The sequence below is a fragment of the Dromiciops gliroides genome, chromosome 2, assembly GCF_019393635.1.
Source record: "Dromiciops gliroides isolate mDroGli1 chromosome 2, mDroGli1.pri, whole genome shotgun sequence".
NCBI classification, from domain to species: Eukaryota; Metazoa; Chordata; class Mammalia; order Microbiotheria; family Microbiotheriidae; genus Dromiciops; species Dromiciops gliroides.
The window spans coordinates 597,456,833-597,471,661 of record NC_057862.1 but is presented as its reverse complement, the minus strand read 5'-3'; the positions used below and the strand labels follow the sequence as shown (position 1 = coordinate 597,471,661).

Here is a 14,829-nt window from a genome sequence, read left to right as displayed (position 1 = left end):
AAACTACAATTAATGCCTTACACTACACTCCTCTAAAGCTTAATATTACTACATTTGTTAGTTTTTTTCATCAATTCACTATCATTAATTTTAAACACTTGTTGAATCTCTGTGAATGATTATAAGCATATGATTCAGATATTTTCATATGACTCGAAGAAGACAAAAACATCATAGTTATATAGTTTACCTAGTGACCAAAAATGAATATTGATATTGCTTCATAGTTGCATTATTTTATTTTATTCTTTTGCTCATGTGTATGAATTAGAGTAAGAAATGTTTGGATTTTTTTCATTGAATTATTAACTTACTTGAGTATCTTACCTTTTCACAGTAATAACAAAGAAATTGATAGAAATTAGAAAAATTCGGTTTACTTTTTGATTGATGTATCATGGATTTATATCTTCAACATTTAAGAAATGTAAAAAAAATCTGTAAAAATTTTAAAATGCCATCAAATCTTTTCTAAACACTAATAAAAATAATGTATAAGATATGTACCATTATAGAAAAAAATAAAGAACCTTTCATTAAAATCTTTTCCATTATTATAAAAAACTAGATGAACTGATAACACACACATATACATATATATATAGATAATATAATTTCATCTCTATTATGTACATTTATATATTATATAGAAGCATTTATACATAAATATGTCCATATATGTGTCTATATAAACATTAATTGATATATTTTATATGTGTGTGTCTCTGTATGTATGTATGTATGTATGTATGTATGTATGTATGTATATATATATATATATATATATATATATATATATATATATATATATATATATATATATATATATATATATATATGTGTGTGTGTGTGTTTATGTGAAATTGGGCTCTTAATATCACCTGTGGCCTTTTTGGCATAGAAGTAAATAGACTTATTAAATTCCAGTTTTATGAACACACACATATGCACATATTTGTATATGTATATGAATATGTTTATGCATGTGTACATATGCATATAGATGCATAAATGTACAAGTATGTTTATATATATATATACATGCACACCCATACACATATGCATACATATATGTATATGAATATAGTTTCATTTTCATTATGTTTAAATATATAATTTCAATTCATTTCTGCAAATAATACTGTTTATATTTATACAAACAGACATATTTATGTATATCTATGTATACATATCCATGTATATACATATATTTGTGTATTGTATGTATATACATAAAAATATACACTTATACTTTATCTATCTATATATAGAGAGAGTGAGAGAGATGAATGATATTGTTCATCAGAGGACTGGAATTAGTAAATCTAAGTGTGCTTCTAAGCCAAAAAGACTTAGAATTATTAAGTGTGTACTGCCTGTCTAAACTAGTAAAATGAGCCCCTGCTCAACAATCTCAAACATTTCTGGGATTGACTCACAAGAAAACCTATTTGAATTCTTAGGTGGTATCTATATGTGCACACCACTTTGTCATTGCATAAATATCTGAATATCATTTAGTCAGTGAATACAGGTTTTCTCTCAATTCTGTCACTCATATGACACTTATCAGATTACTCTTCTCATAGCTGCTGAACTAGATTTCTACAAAAAGAAGAGATGAGTGCCAATCTAAGAAAATGCCTACATTTTTAGCATGCAGCATAGTTTTACTGTCTGAATACAATCTGGAAGGAAGCAAAAAACTCAAATCCAACTTTTTTTGGTATCTTACCCCAAGGCAAGTTTCACTGTTTATATGACTGACAAATGTTTCTCCTTCTTCTTCAAGTCTGTCCTTTTATAGTTGATGATGGTACTAAAATTATCTGATATTCCTATGACAAATAGCTTAACTCCTCCTCCTCTTCCTTTGCTTAGGTTGTTTACTCTGTACTGAATTAGGATGCTAAGTCACTGTGTTCAATTCCAGTCCCATTTATTTTCAATAATAATGCTATTTTAGTTATATTCATAGGGAAGAGAGTGTTGGAGTTTAACTTCTATTCTAGTATTTAATTGAACAGTAGGAAAAGAGCAGAATAGTTTGCCTATAGGAAATTGCATAGTACTTTTAATGACCCTAACTTTCTCCCTGAAACAAGACCTATCTTTTAAACATCAATATTCATCTGATTGTTGTTGTTCAGTTGTTTCAGTTGTGTATTACTCTTCATGACCCCACTTGGAGTTTTCTTGACAAAGATACTGGATTGATTTTGGCATTTTATTCTCCATCTCATCTTATAGATGAGGAACTTTGGCGAACAGAGTTAAATGACCTATCTAGGGTTACACAGCTAGTAATTGTCTGAAGCTAGATTTTAACTCAAAAAAAATGAATGTGCCTGAATCCAGACCCAGAATTATCTCCACTGTGCACCTTGCTGCTCAATATTCATATAATAATACTATATGTGTGAATGGGAGGAAAGAGGAAGGAAGAAGAATAAGTATTCACATAGAGTTTATGTACCAGACACTCTGCTAAGTACTTTATAAATATTATCTCATTTGATCCTCACAAGTACCCCTGGAGATAGATGCTATTATTATGCACATTTCAAAGTTGAGGAAACTGAGGCAAACAAAGGTTGTCAATTGCCCAGGTTCACACAGTTAGTGTCAGGCCAGATTTCAACTGCAATCTTCCTGACTTTATTCCCAGGGTTTCTTTGTTGTTGTTGTTGTTGTTATTTCTTTCTTTCTTCCCCCTTCCACCTAGATGCCTCAAATATGTCAGTCCATGAAGGTTATGGAATCCTACAGGAATATTAGAGTATTCAATTTATTTATGTTGAATTTTTTTTTTTAGGCAATGAGGGTTAAGTGACTTGACCAGGGTCACACAGCTAATACATGTCAAATGTCTGAGGCTGGATTTGAACTCAGGTCCTCCTGAATCCAGGGCCAGTGCTTTATCCACTGCACCACCTAGCTGCCCCCTTATGTTGAGAATTTTAAAGGGATAATGGGGAGAATATAAATTGGTTGTAAGCAATTATAAAGGGGAATTATGTAGGAGAATCAATATAATTGATGTCATTTGAGAAATAGGTAAACAGAAAAATGCATTATGGGAAGTAAACTTGGGCAACTCATATAGCAAGAACTAGATATAGCCAATATACAGATTATATTCTCTACATAGATTCATGCACTGGCAAGAAAATGTGATAAAGGTCTCCAAAATACTGAGTGGGTATACCATAGGGACCAAATTTAGTATGGAGGGAGTTAATTGGGTGGCTTGCTGTAATATGGGGATTCAAAAAATAATGAGGGACCTCTAGGTCCTAAGTTTCCTCCCTTCCAAACTGCCTTTATTTTTTTTGTTATTTCTCCCAGGCCAATAAGAAAGGAGATTAACAGCCTCTTTTCCACAAACAAATCAGGTTTTATTAATGGGAATAAAATACACAATAAAGGTGAAGTTAATAAAGCCAAGGACAAGGGAATAGGGAAAGAGAAAAATGGATAAGCTCCCTGGCTCTAGCAAAGACTGACTCAATCCCCAAACTTGCTTCCAGCTCAGCTAATTCAAAGAGCTGGCCTCATTTCTATTAATTTACCACCTAGGGTCCATAGTTTCTATGGGAGTCAGTTGTGCAGCCCCTCTCCAGTCTACTCTCAGAAACTCACCAACAGGAAAGAGAGAGCTCAGAGAAAGCATTCCCCTTTTTACCTTTTACTCTCCCTCTCCCAAAGGGGAGGTTCTTCAAGTTGCTTGGCTGAGAGTGGTCCCCCTTGTGACCTCAGTAGTATATATCACTCAGGGCTGGCCAAGTGTGGTCTATTTCTAATCTCCCAAGTAGGTACTTAGTTTTTCAAACAATACTAGATCAATCAGATGGGACCCCTGGGCATCTGCCAAATTCCATTATTTTTTCACAGTACTGTATTAAATTTATCAGAGGGAATGAATGAGAGTTACATAGGAACATAATATGAAGGCATGGTTGGAATGTCATCTGAGTTACTGAATGGAAGAGCCAAATTGATGAGATTATGGAAACAAGTGAGCATTGGAACTCCTATTCCTGGGTAAATAAAGTTTATCATAGTTTATTCTATTGGATTATTTTTTATGATTGTCTCACTTCTAGCTATTCTATTTTTAATCTCATTTTGTTTCTTATGGATATTCTTAAAGTTCCAAAGGCTAAGATATTACTTTTCTCTTAGGGTATACTTGAACTTGTTCTGGAGTTATTCTTCTTTTTTACCTTTTAGACTTGTCTGAAAACAGATTATATCTTCATTGAATTTATCATTGTATTCTTTGAACCTACTTCTACAGTGCATATTTCTTTATACATATGTGTGTGTATGCATATATGTTTGCTTAACCTATAAGAAATATATTGCAATAGCTATAAATATCTTCATGTACATGAATATATATGTATGTGAATACATGATATATAGATAGATAGATAGTTTGATAGATGAGGGATAAATTGATGGATGAATGGATGGATGAATGGATGGATGTTGGTAACTTCTTATTAATGGCTGATAACGGAGGCCAGAACCCATAGTAGAAAACTTAGGAGTATAGTCTATTCCAGATTGATGCCTAATTCTAAAAAATTAAAAGTCTCAGTATGTGGCAGAATTTAGTGCCACACCAGTGCCCAACTCTGAATGCAGAGCAGCATAGGGAACCCCATTTCAGTCAAGAAATAGGAACCAACCAACTTAACATTTAACCTGAACCCAAACCATAGCAAGAGGTAAGGACAGACAATTCCTAAGGAAGGCAGGACCTAGATTTAGCCACTATAGTCAAGATCAAGTGAGGTCTACTCATACATTCCAGGAGAATGATTTGATCCAAGCATAATTTTTCTTTTTTGTGGGGCAATGAGGGTTAAGTGACTTGCCCAGGGTTACACAGCTATTAAGTGTCAAGTATCTGAGGCTGGATTTGAAATCAGATCCTCCTGAATCCAGGGCTGGTGCCTTATCCACTGTGCCACCTAGCTGCTTCCCAAGCATAAATTCTTAATCCAGAAACTGAGGGTGAGGATATATCAATAGAATAAGAGCATACTTTGTCTTGAGAAAAAGCAAAGAGGTAAAGCCTGGAAAATGGGTAAAGGCACAGAACAAGTCCAAGCAGGTTCTTAGAGAAAACAATATTCTTGCCTTAAGAATTATAAGTCTCCATAAGAAATTTATTAAAAAGATTTAAAAAAGCATAGTAAAAATGACAGTCATAAGGAAAATTATTCTTTTAGAACAGACTTTAACAAATCTTTTTTTTTTTAATAGAATTTCCTGGAGATTGGGGGTAGGGTGAGGCTAAGTGGGGAGGTTCGGGGTGAGTTTCTGGCACCAGAAACAGATCACCTGCTGGTTCTGCCTGCTGTGGTGGTGGCAGCGTGGCTGGTGGGTGCCTATGGGCCATGGTCGCGGGTCATGTGACAAGAAAAGGCTCCTGTTGGACGCTGATCCCCTAGATCTGACCTTCCCAGGTTGGTCCTGGCCATGGGGTGCTGCTATAGCAGTGACAACAAGGACTCGGAACAGGATCAAGAGGAGCAAAAACTACTTCTGGACCCCAGCAGTCCCCCAACCAAGACCCTAAATGGAGCAGAACCCAACTACCATAGCCTGCCTGCAGCCCGTACAGATGAGCAGGCCCTTCTGTCTTCTATCCTTGCCAAGACAGCCAGCAACATCATTGATATATCAGCAGCAGATTCCCAGGGTAGCATGAGTACATGGACTGCGGGAGTCAATACAGTACCCCCCTGGCTGTACTGAGCAGTAGCTTGACTCACTGGAAGAAGCTGCCACCACTGCCATCACTCAACACCCAGTCCCACAAAGTGCTTGCCAGTGACACTGTCCCCTTTGCAGATTTGCAGCAGGTCTCCAGAATAGCTGCTTATGCCTACAGTGCACTTTCTCAGATCTGGGTCAAGGCAAAATAGGAATTGGTTGTACAGTTTAGGGTCCCATGAGGACAATTTCTGGAGATCTCCCCTGTTCCCACCTTTCTTTACCCTTATTTTTTCCTACTTGTACAGAAACCCAATTTACTACTACTAATCACAGAAGAGAAAGTACCAGAGAAGTCCAGAGGTCTTTGGGGGCCTCATGTTCACACACAACAAGTTCCCAATGGCCTTTATGCCATGTGGCTCTGGCTGAATACTTTGTGGGGAAGGGAGAAGATTTATGATGGTTTTGTCACTGGGGGGAGGTGGAGGTAGAAGAGTGGGAAGATAGGGATTTGGATATGAATTATAATTTTATGATTGGCGATGGTGGGTAGGAAAGATTTGGCTTCCCTGACATCACTCTTCTGTGTTGGCCTGAGCTGATATTAAGTGATGAAGAACTAAATTGGTTGTTTCTATTTCTCAAAAAAAAAAATAGAATTTCCTGAAAATCAGAATTTATCAAACAGAAAACTAGTCTATGAAGTAACAAGAAATAATTGAAACAAAAATAAAGATTGAAAAAATAGAAAAAATACATTATCAACTCACCTGGATAATAAACCAAAGAAAGAAAAACCCAGGATACTTGGACGACCTCTACCTAAAAATTATGAACAGGAACAAGAAAATATTTAGATATAATATTTTAGAAATCATAAATTCAAACTGTCTATATCTCTTAGAATCTGATGTCAAAGTTAAAATAGAAAAGAAAAATAAAGTTGCCAGAAATATCATAATTAAAACACAGGACTTTGAGGTTAAATGAAATATAAAGAAGAAAAGAGTTTGAAATGCAGGATTTCAAAAGGGAATATGAAGATTTACCAAGTAGAAACTACTTGATATTAATTATAATCCTATCAAGCTGGAAGGGTGGGACAGAGGACAGAATTCAATGATAAGATTTCCAAGGATTCTTGAGGAAAAGGTTAAAAGTTGGTATAAACTTTGAAATGGAAATACAGGGGATAAAAGAAACTTTGCAGGGGGAAGGGTATATACATTTAATAATCTGCAAAGTAATATGGGAAGAGGAATTACTGATATAGTCTTGAGAGGAGAAGAAAGAAGTGCCATATAATAGATACATTATTATTAAAGTTCATTAAGAAAGTTAAATAACAAAGAACAATAGTTTGTGAGGAGCTGATTTTGTTCTTTTTTTCAGAATCATAGGAGAAGATGAAAGGAAAAAAAAACATTTAGAGAGAAATGAAAAAGGATAACTCATTATCTCATACGATATGGGTACATGAACTAAAGATTATAGAAACATGGAAGAAAGGGTAGAAGAAATGGGTATCTCAGGGAATTAATGTTCAAGTGAACCAGACAAAGCCAAGTTGAACACACTCCTTTTTGTCTCTGTTTTCTTTTTGTCATACATGCACACACAGACACACACACAGAGTTACAAAAAAACTATGTCATACAATGGAAAAAGCACAGGTCCTACAGTCAGTAAGCCTTGAGTTCAAATGTTGTCTCAAATATATATTAGCTCTGTGACCCTGTTTTATTATACATTAAAGGGAAAATAACTATAGTACCTTCCTCCATAATAGAGTATCAACTAAGAAAACAGCTTTAAGTGCTTTTAAAACCTTAAAAGTTAGTGATAATCGTTTTGTAAACATCCATTAAACTCATTGAAAAAAAAAAACAACAGATGACAAAAAGGAGAGGGAAAAGAGATCCATAAAATGGAGGGTATTATAACAGAAATAAAAATTATAACCCAAACACATGGGGATTGTGAATTGGAGGAATTAAAAATACAGAAATATGGAGCAAAATCCTTTGATAAAGGGAGCAAAAGCAAGACAAGATGTCAGAGGAGAGGTTGTGACTCCCATAAGCTCCCAATAAACCTGTCCACTCATTCCCAAATAATGCCATAAAAAAAAAGAGCAGCCTAACTCACATAAGAGTGAGACTATTTTCAAGCCAAAGATGGCAACTGGTATTACCTGCTTATCAGGCTGAAAGAGGAGCTCAGTGTGGGGTCCAGACCCAGCCAGGAACAGACCACACCTCTAGCCTCTCAGAATCTTTAGCACCAGCTGTTTCTTCTGATGCTCATCTTTCAGACTGCTCAAAGGGTTCGGCAGTTGGCCTGGGGTGAAGTGGCTGCAATCTCTGCTAGAGGTGGGCCAAGGCACCCTGGTTCTGAAGCAGTGGACCAATTCAAGTGGTGGCAGCTCAGTGGGGGAGAGGCTTAGGCATGCCAAGCTTCCAACCTTACAGAATCAGATTTCAATCAGATGTCTGCTTCTGGGTTGAGATGAGTAAGCTCTGTGGGGGGGGTGAAATAGACCAGAATACATACTCAGAAGAAGATAACAAAATCAAAGCTCCAAAATCCAAAGCTTCCATGAAAAATATGAATTGGTCTCATGCCATGAAAGCACTCAACAGGGACTTTGAAGAGAAAGTAGGAGAGATAGAAGAAATATTTAGAAAGATGGAGGAAATAATGGAAAGAGAAATGAGAACAATGCAGGAGAGTCATGAGAAAAAAGTCAATAGCTAGAAACGCCAAATGGGAAAGGAGATACAAAAGCTCTCTGAAGAAAATAATTGCCTAAGAAATAGGATGGAACAAATGGAAGCTAGTGACTTTATGAGAAACCAAGACACAACAAAGCAAATCCAAAAGAATGAAAAAAAATTGAGGGCAATATGAAATATCTCCTTGGAAAAACAACTCACCTAGAAAATAGATCCAGGAGAGAGAATTTGAAAATCATTGGACTACCTGAAAACCATGACCAAAATAAAAGTTTAGACATCATCTTCCAAGAGATTGTCAGCGAAAATTGCCCTGATATTCCTGAAGCAGAAGGTAAAATGGAAATTGAAAGAATCCACTGATCACTTCCTGCAAGAGATCCCAAAAGGAAAACTTCCAAGAATATTGTAGCCAAATTCCAGGCTCCAAGATTAAGAAGAAAATATTGCAATCAGTTAGAACAAAGCAATTGAAATACTGTGGAGCTATAGTAAGGATAACACAAGATCTATCAGCATCTACATTAAAGGACCAGAAAGCATGGAATTTGATATTCCAGAGGGCAAAGGGACTGGGACTATAGCCAAAAATCACCTACCCAGCAAAACTGATTATAATCTTTCAGGGGGAAAAATGGGATTTTAATGATAAAGAGGACTTTCAGGCATTTATGATGAAAAGACCTGAACTGAATAGAAAATTTTACTTTTAAATACAAGACCTTATAGAAGCATAAAAAGGTAAATAGGAAAAAAATCATGAGCGATATTAAAAGAGTAAACTGTTTACATTCCTACATGAGAAGATCATACCTCTAACTCATAAGATCTTTCTCAGTATTAGGGCAGCTGAAAGGAATATTCTTAAACAGAGGGCCTAGTTGTGAATTGAATATGAAGTGATGATATCTCTAAAGCATTTACTTTTTGTTTATCTTTGGTTTTTTGGGGGTAGACAGGCAGGGTGGGGTGGCTTATGCCTGGGGCTGGATGTGGGCCTGGGGCCTCCTGGGTCCAGGGCTGGTGCTTTGTTCACTGTGTCATCTAGCTAACCCATGACAACATCTTAAAAATAAAATTAAGGGGTAAGATAAAGGGAGCAAAAGAAGGAAGGAAAGTAACAAGCTTGTCAAGTGCCTAATACATTCCAAACACTTTATTAAATGCATTTAAAATGTTATTTCATTTTATTTTCACAACAATACAGGTCTGTGCCATCATTATTCCCATTTTACAGTTAAGGAAACTGAGGAAACAAGGAACTTCCTAATTTCACATGACTAGGCTATTCCTTTTGCAGCTATTCACCCAGGCCAAGGTTGACCTCGGTTTTGCTCTTGGTCCTTATGAATTCGAATGTTCTATTCCTATTTTTATTTTTATTCTTACTCTCTGTTGTCGTGAGGAAATTTTTAAAATACTGGAAGGTGATTGACAATAGTACATATATCATTCAGGGCTCCCCCCTTGAGAAAATAATTGCAGCATGGGACTCTTATAAGCTACCAATTCAGCCAGGCATGATAAAAGCAAGGCTTATCAAACTGTGCTATGTAGCATAAAAAATATTCTAGCTTACTGGAAAACAAATGGTTAGAGAATGGATCTTTTGACCACTTAACACTGAAAACTCTACAAATAATCCTGCACTTTGAGTCCCCCAGAGATTTATGGGTAACTATGGAATAAGGTGAGCAAGGAGCTTATACAGGAAGAGAAGTCAGCTTTTTCAAATTCTAACACTAAGCATTTCTCTTATTTTGCATATCTTGAGGCAATGCCACAACTGTCTCTAAAGCCTTCCCCCTAGCAGTGGGGAAAGGTGAGTCCAGGCCTGAGTTTGAATCCAAGCTTGATTCAAATTGCCCTGGTCCTTCCCCAGCTGAGATGACCTGTTTGAGTTTAAGTGCTGTGCCTTTGCAACACTTGGGAAAGATGGTCCTGCCCCCTCCTCTTGGAACCCCCCCTCCATCCCCTCCTCTGGCACCACCTCCTACTCCTTCCATGGCCATGCCCCTTGATGTTCCTGCCAGGGAGGTCAAGAGATCTAATCCACCCTCCTCAGGTCCTGAGCTTATACATGCACAGCCTCCCCTACCTGCACTCCTAGCTTCTACTCAGTTACCAGAAAAACCAGCCTCAGCCCTACCCCAGCCAGGCTTTAATTCTCCCAAAACAACCTTTGTTCATAATAATTTTGTTAATCTGCTTTCGTCTTTAATTAGCAAGCTCATAAAGCATTTGTATTATGAAAGGAACAACAGAAAATAAAGAGGTTAAAGAAAAACAAGAGAAACTTAAGCTGAATAAAAATGTACAAGACAATCATCATCTTATTTCAAGAATCCACTTCTACTGCCATAAACAAGGACATATTTTGCAGAAATGTAGAAGTAAACAGCAAGTTATTAATGTGAGAGTTGGCAATTTTAGATACCAGAATCAAAAATATCCTAAATTCACTCATAGAAATAATGTTAGTTCAAAGGTTACATAAGGATTTCTATGCTATTACACCCACATTTTGAACTTAATAGTATGGGTTTATTTTCATAGTGATTTTCATGCTTTAAGATTCTGTTCTATGCTTAGCTTAAAAAAGGGGAAATATTTGCAAAAGCTTTTTTATATTCATGTGATCAAATTTATATTTTGTAATACTCTTATTAATATTAAGTTCATATTCATTTAGATTTACCCAGTTTGAATTTCATTGTCTCTTATTACTCCATGTATATTTTGTTCTATTCATCTATCTCTCCAGTTTTGACCCAATGCAAGAAGGTTTTGATTTCATAATACAATGTTAATTCTGGGAATATTGTGCTCCCATATTCTAATATTGTTTTTTTTTCTAACTGATTATTTGATCAAATTCTATAAAGCATTTCCCTGGCAAATTGGTTGCCATCACAAGTGTAAATTAATTGTAGAAGTATTATTTATGATAAGCATATTTTTAAAAAGGATAACATTTGCAAAAGTTTTTTTTTTATATTCATGTAATCAAATTTATTATTGCCATAAATAGGGATATATTTTGCAAAATAATAATATGTGATTTGGAGATTTTAGATATTGAAAAAAATGTCCTAGATTAAAAAAAAAGTCAGTTCAAATGTTACATAAGGGTTTCTTTTTATGCTATTGCAACTACATTTTGAACTCAATAGTATGGGCTTTTTTGTTTCCATCTTTACTATGTAAGTGGAATTTTGCATTTTATTTTGTGTTTGTAAATATAATCTGCAAATGCCTAAAATTCTAGCTATGTATAAAATCTAATGAGTGGTTGCCTTAAATTAGAAAATATATAGCACCAATCTTTGGGCATTAAGTATTTGTTAAAGTATATTAGGGGTTAGTAAAGAGAAACACATGAATAAAGTATCCCTATTCTGCCTGTTCCTGCTGCCTCTGTGACCAAGCCCAAGTCCGGACATGAAAAGGGCTTCACTCTTCCCAGAAGCCTCCTGTGAAACAAGAAACAGGGCCCTCCATAGACACACACATGTGCAAGCACACACACACACACACACACACCCCTCCAAGATAATTGGTTGGTAGTTCTGATTGACAGGACCCACAGGGCAGCAAAGGTCACTTCTGGATGCTAAAGTCACATGGTTTCTACTCAGGCCAGAGCTCACAATGTCCCTCCCAATAGGAAGTGCCATTCCAATTCTCACAAATTTAAAAATAATATTTATTATTTTTTTAAAAAGGTGGCAGGAGAAATGCACCTTCATTAGCTTTTCCCTCCATATGTACCAATTGAAATACTTGCATCTTTGTTTGTTTCTTTATTCCATATAAACCTCATTAAGATTTATCTTGTTATAGAAAGCAATTCTGATTAGCACTTCATTAAATAAGTCAATTAATTTTTAAAGTATTATCATGTTACCTTATTATAAATGCACCAATTTCCTTTTACCCTTCCCACAGAAATCACTTGTTATGAATTTATATTGACTTATCTTTGCATGTATTGTGCCCTCCCCATTCTCTTTCCTAAAACTCCTATAGAAACTAAGTTGCTTAAAGATGGGAAATTTTGATTTCATCTTTGTCTTTGAATATCCATCAAACAGGATACTGATTGATACTTAGTAGGACCTTAATAAAGTTTGTTGAATGGATGAATGAACTAATTAATTGAGAAAATGGAAAAATCCATTTTTCTTAAGATTACTCTTTTCAAAGGTATCACAGGGGCAGCTAGGTGGCACAGTGTATAAAGCACTGGCCCTGAATTGAGGAGGACCTGAGTTCAAATCCAGCCTCAGATACTTAACACTTACTAGCTATATGACCCTGGGCAAACCACTTAACCCTAATTGCCCTGCAAAAAAACAAACAAACAAAGGCATCACAATTTGAAAGGAGTCTGGAGTAGTTTCTAGTCCTTTCTCTTCAACTGACCTCATGAAGTAGAAGAAATTGTTCAACTCTCTAAGTTTTCATTTTCTTATTTATTCAGTGGGGATACCATTGAATAATGGAGATATCATTGAATCTAAACAAAGCTTTAAGTACAAATTGAACTCAAATCTATAAAATAGAACTATTTTGTCCATTAGATGGAAAATGGGTTTTTTTCTAGACAATCAATAAAGATAGAGATCCAAATGGGTTCTACAGTCCTTCCTAATCCTCATAAAAATGCTAAAAGGAGAATTATGCCCCTGAAGTACATAAAAATAATAAGTCTGACAAGATAAGCCATCTAGTCAACCAATATTTAATAACTATTTACTTTTTGCCAAGTATAGTGTTAAATATTGGGATTACAAAGAAACACAAAATACAACAACAATAAGCAGTACTGTGGTACCTGCTCTCAAATGACTCATATTCTAAAAAGAGAAGCAATATAGAAATACTAATGTACATACAGGTCTTATATGATATAAATTGGAAGGCAATCTTATTAGTAAAGGACTAGAAGTATGGGGAACTGAAATCACCTGCTTCGTAATGTGAGATTTGAGCTTATTCTTAAAGGAAGGTAGGGATAGTAGACAACCAGTACAAGTACTAGGAGTTGGGGCAGCTAGGTGATGCAGTTGATAGAGCACCGCCCCTGGATTCAGGAGGACCTGAGTTCAAATCTGGCCTCAGACACTTAACACTTACTAGCTATGTGACCCTGGGCAAGTCACTTAACCCCAACTGCCTCGCACCAAAAAAAAAAAAAAAAGTACTAGGAGTCAGGAGATGGATTGATTTGAATGTTTAATAGCAAGTAATCTAGGGCAATTTCATTGTTGGTTGGGTAGAGAGTAGTAAAATTTAAGAAGGCAGGAAAGATAGAAAAAGAAGAGGCTATTAAGATTTTTAAAAACCAAAATAAATTTTATATTTGATTCTAAATGTACTCTGGAACCACTTAACTTTATTAGGTGAATGGTGAGTGTACCTATGATGTAAATATATATATTTGCTGAGTGTAGAATGGATTGGAAAAGAGACTTGAGGAAGGAAGGCCAGATACAAGGCTATTGCAGTAGTCCAGTCAAAAAGTATCCAGGGCCTGTAAATTTGTGATGTTTGTGTGATTGACGAAAAAAAGATATATACAGGGGGATATTGTGCAGTTAAAATTACAAAATTTGAAAAACAGATTGGAAATATTGAGTAATTGTAAATTAACATTCAAAGATAAAAGTATAGATCTGAGCTTATATGACTGTAAGGGTAGTGGCATCCTTCATAGTAACTGGAATATTAGAGGAGAAGATTTGAAAGGAAATACAAATGTTTTAGACATTTTGAGTGTGAGATGCTTAAGGAACATGTAATTTGAGATGCCCAAGTAAATATAAAAAAAGATTATTGGTCATATCACCGTTTGCAAAGAGTTAAAATTATGAATATTGAAAACAAGGTTATTAGATTAAAAAATTAAGAGAATTTAATTGACATATTGTCAATGGAGGGTAATGAATTGTGAGATTAAAATTGGATATTAGATCATAAATCTCCCCTACTTAACCTTTCCCTTAATTTATCTCCCAGACTAGTAAATGGAAGAAGCTTCTGGTTTTCTAGATAGAGCCTTTATTGTATGGTAGTCACAAGGTGATGTTGATTAGAAGGATAGGAAAGTAGAAATACAATACAAATCATCTTAAGTCTAGGCTTAGTCTATATTCTGTATAAAACTCACTAAAACCCAAGGCCACTTTTGGGGAGAGAGACCGAGTCAAGTGCGTGCTGTTAACCGAGAGCCGGGCTGAGTCAAACTCCAGTCCGCGTCTGTCTGTGCAGCGCAGCCAGGAGAAAGCAGAGCAGGAAAAAGCTTGACTCGGTCTCTCTCCCCAAAAGTGGCCTTGGGTTTTGGTGAGTTTTATACAGA

General features: G+C 35.6%; 1 pseudogene; it reads left to right on the top strand.

Moving 5' to 3' along the window:
- The first annotated feature begins 5,493 nt into the window (after window positions 1–5,493).
- On the top strand, window positions 5,494–5,972 carry LOC122738146 (annotated as a pseudogene).
- Window positions 5,973–14,829: the final 8,857 nt, after the last annotated feature.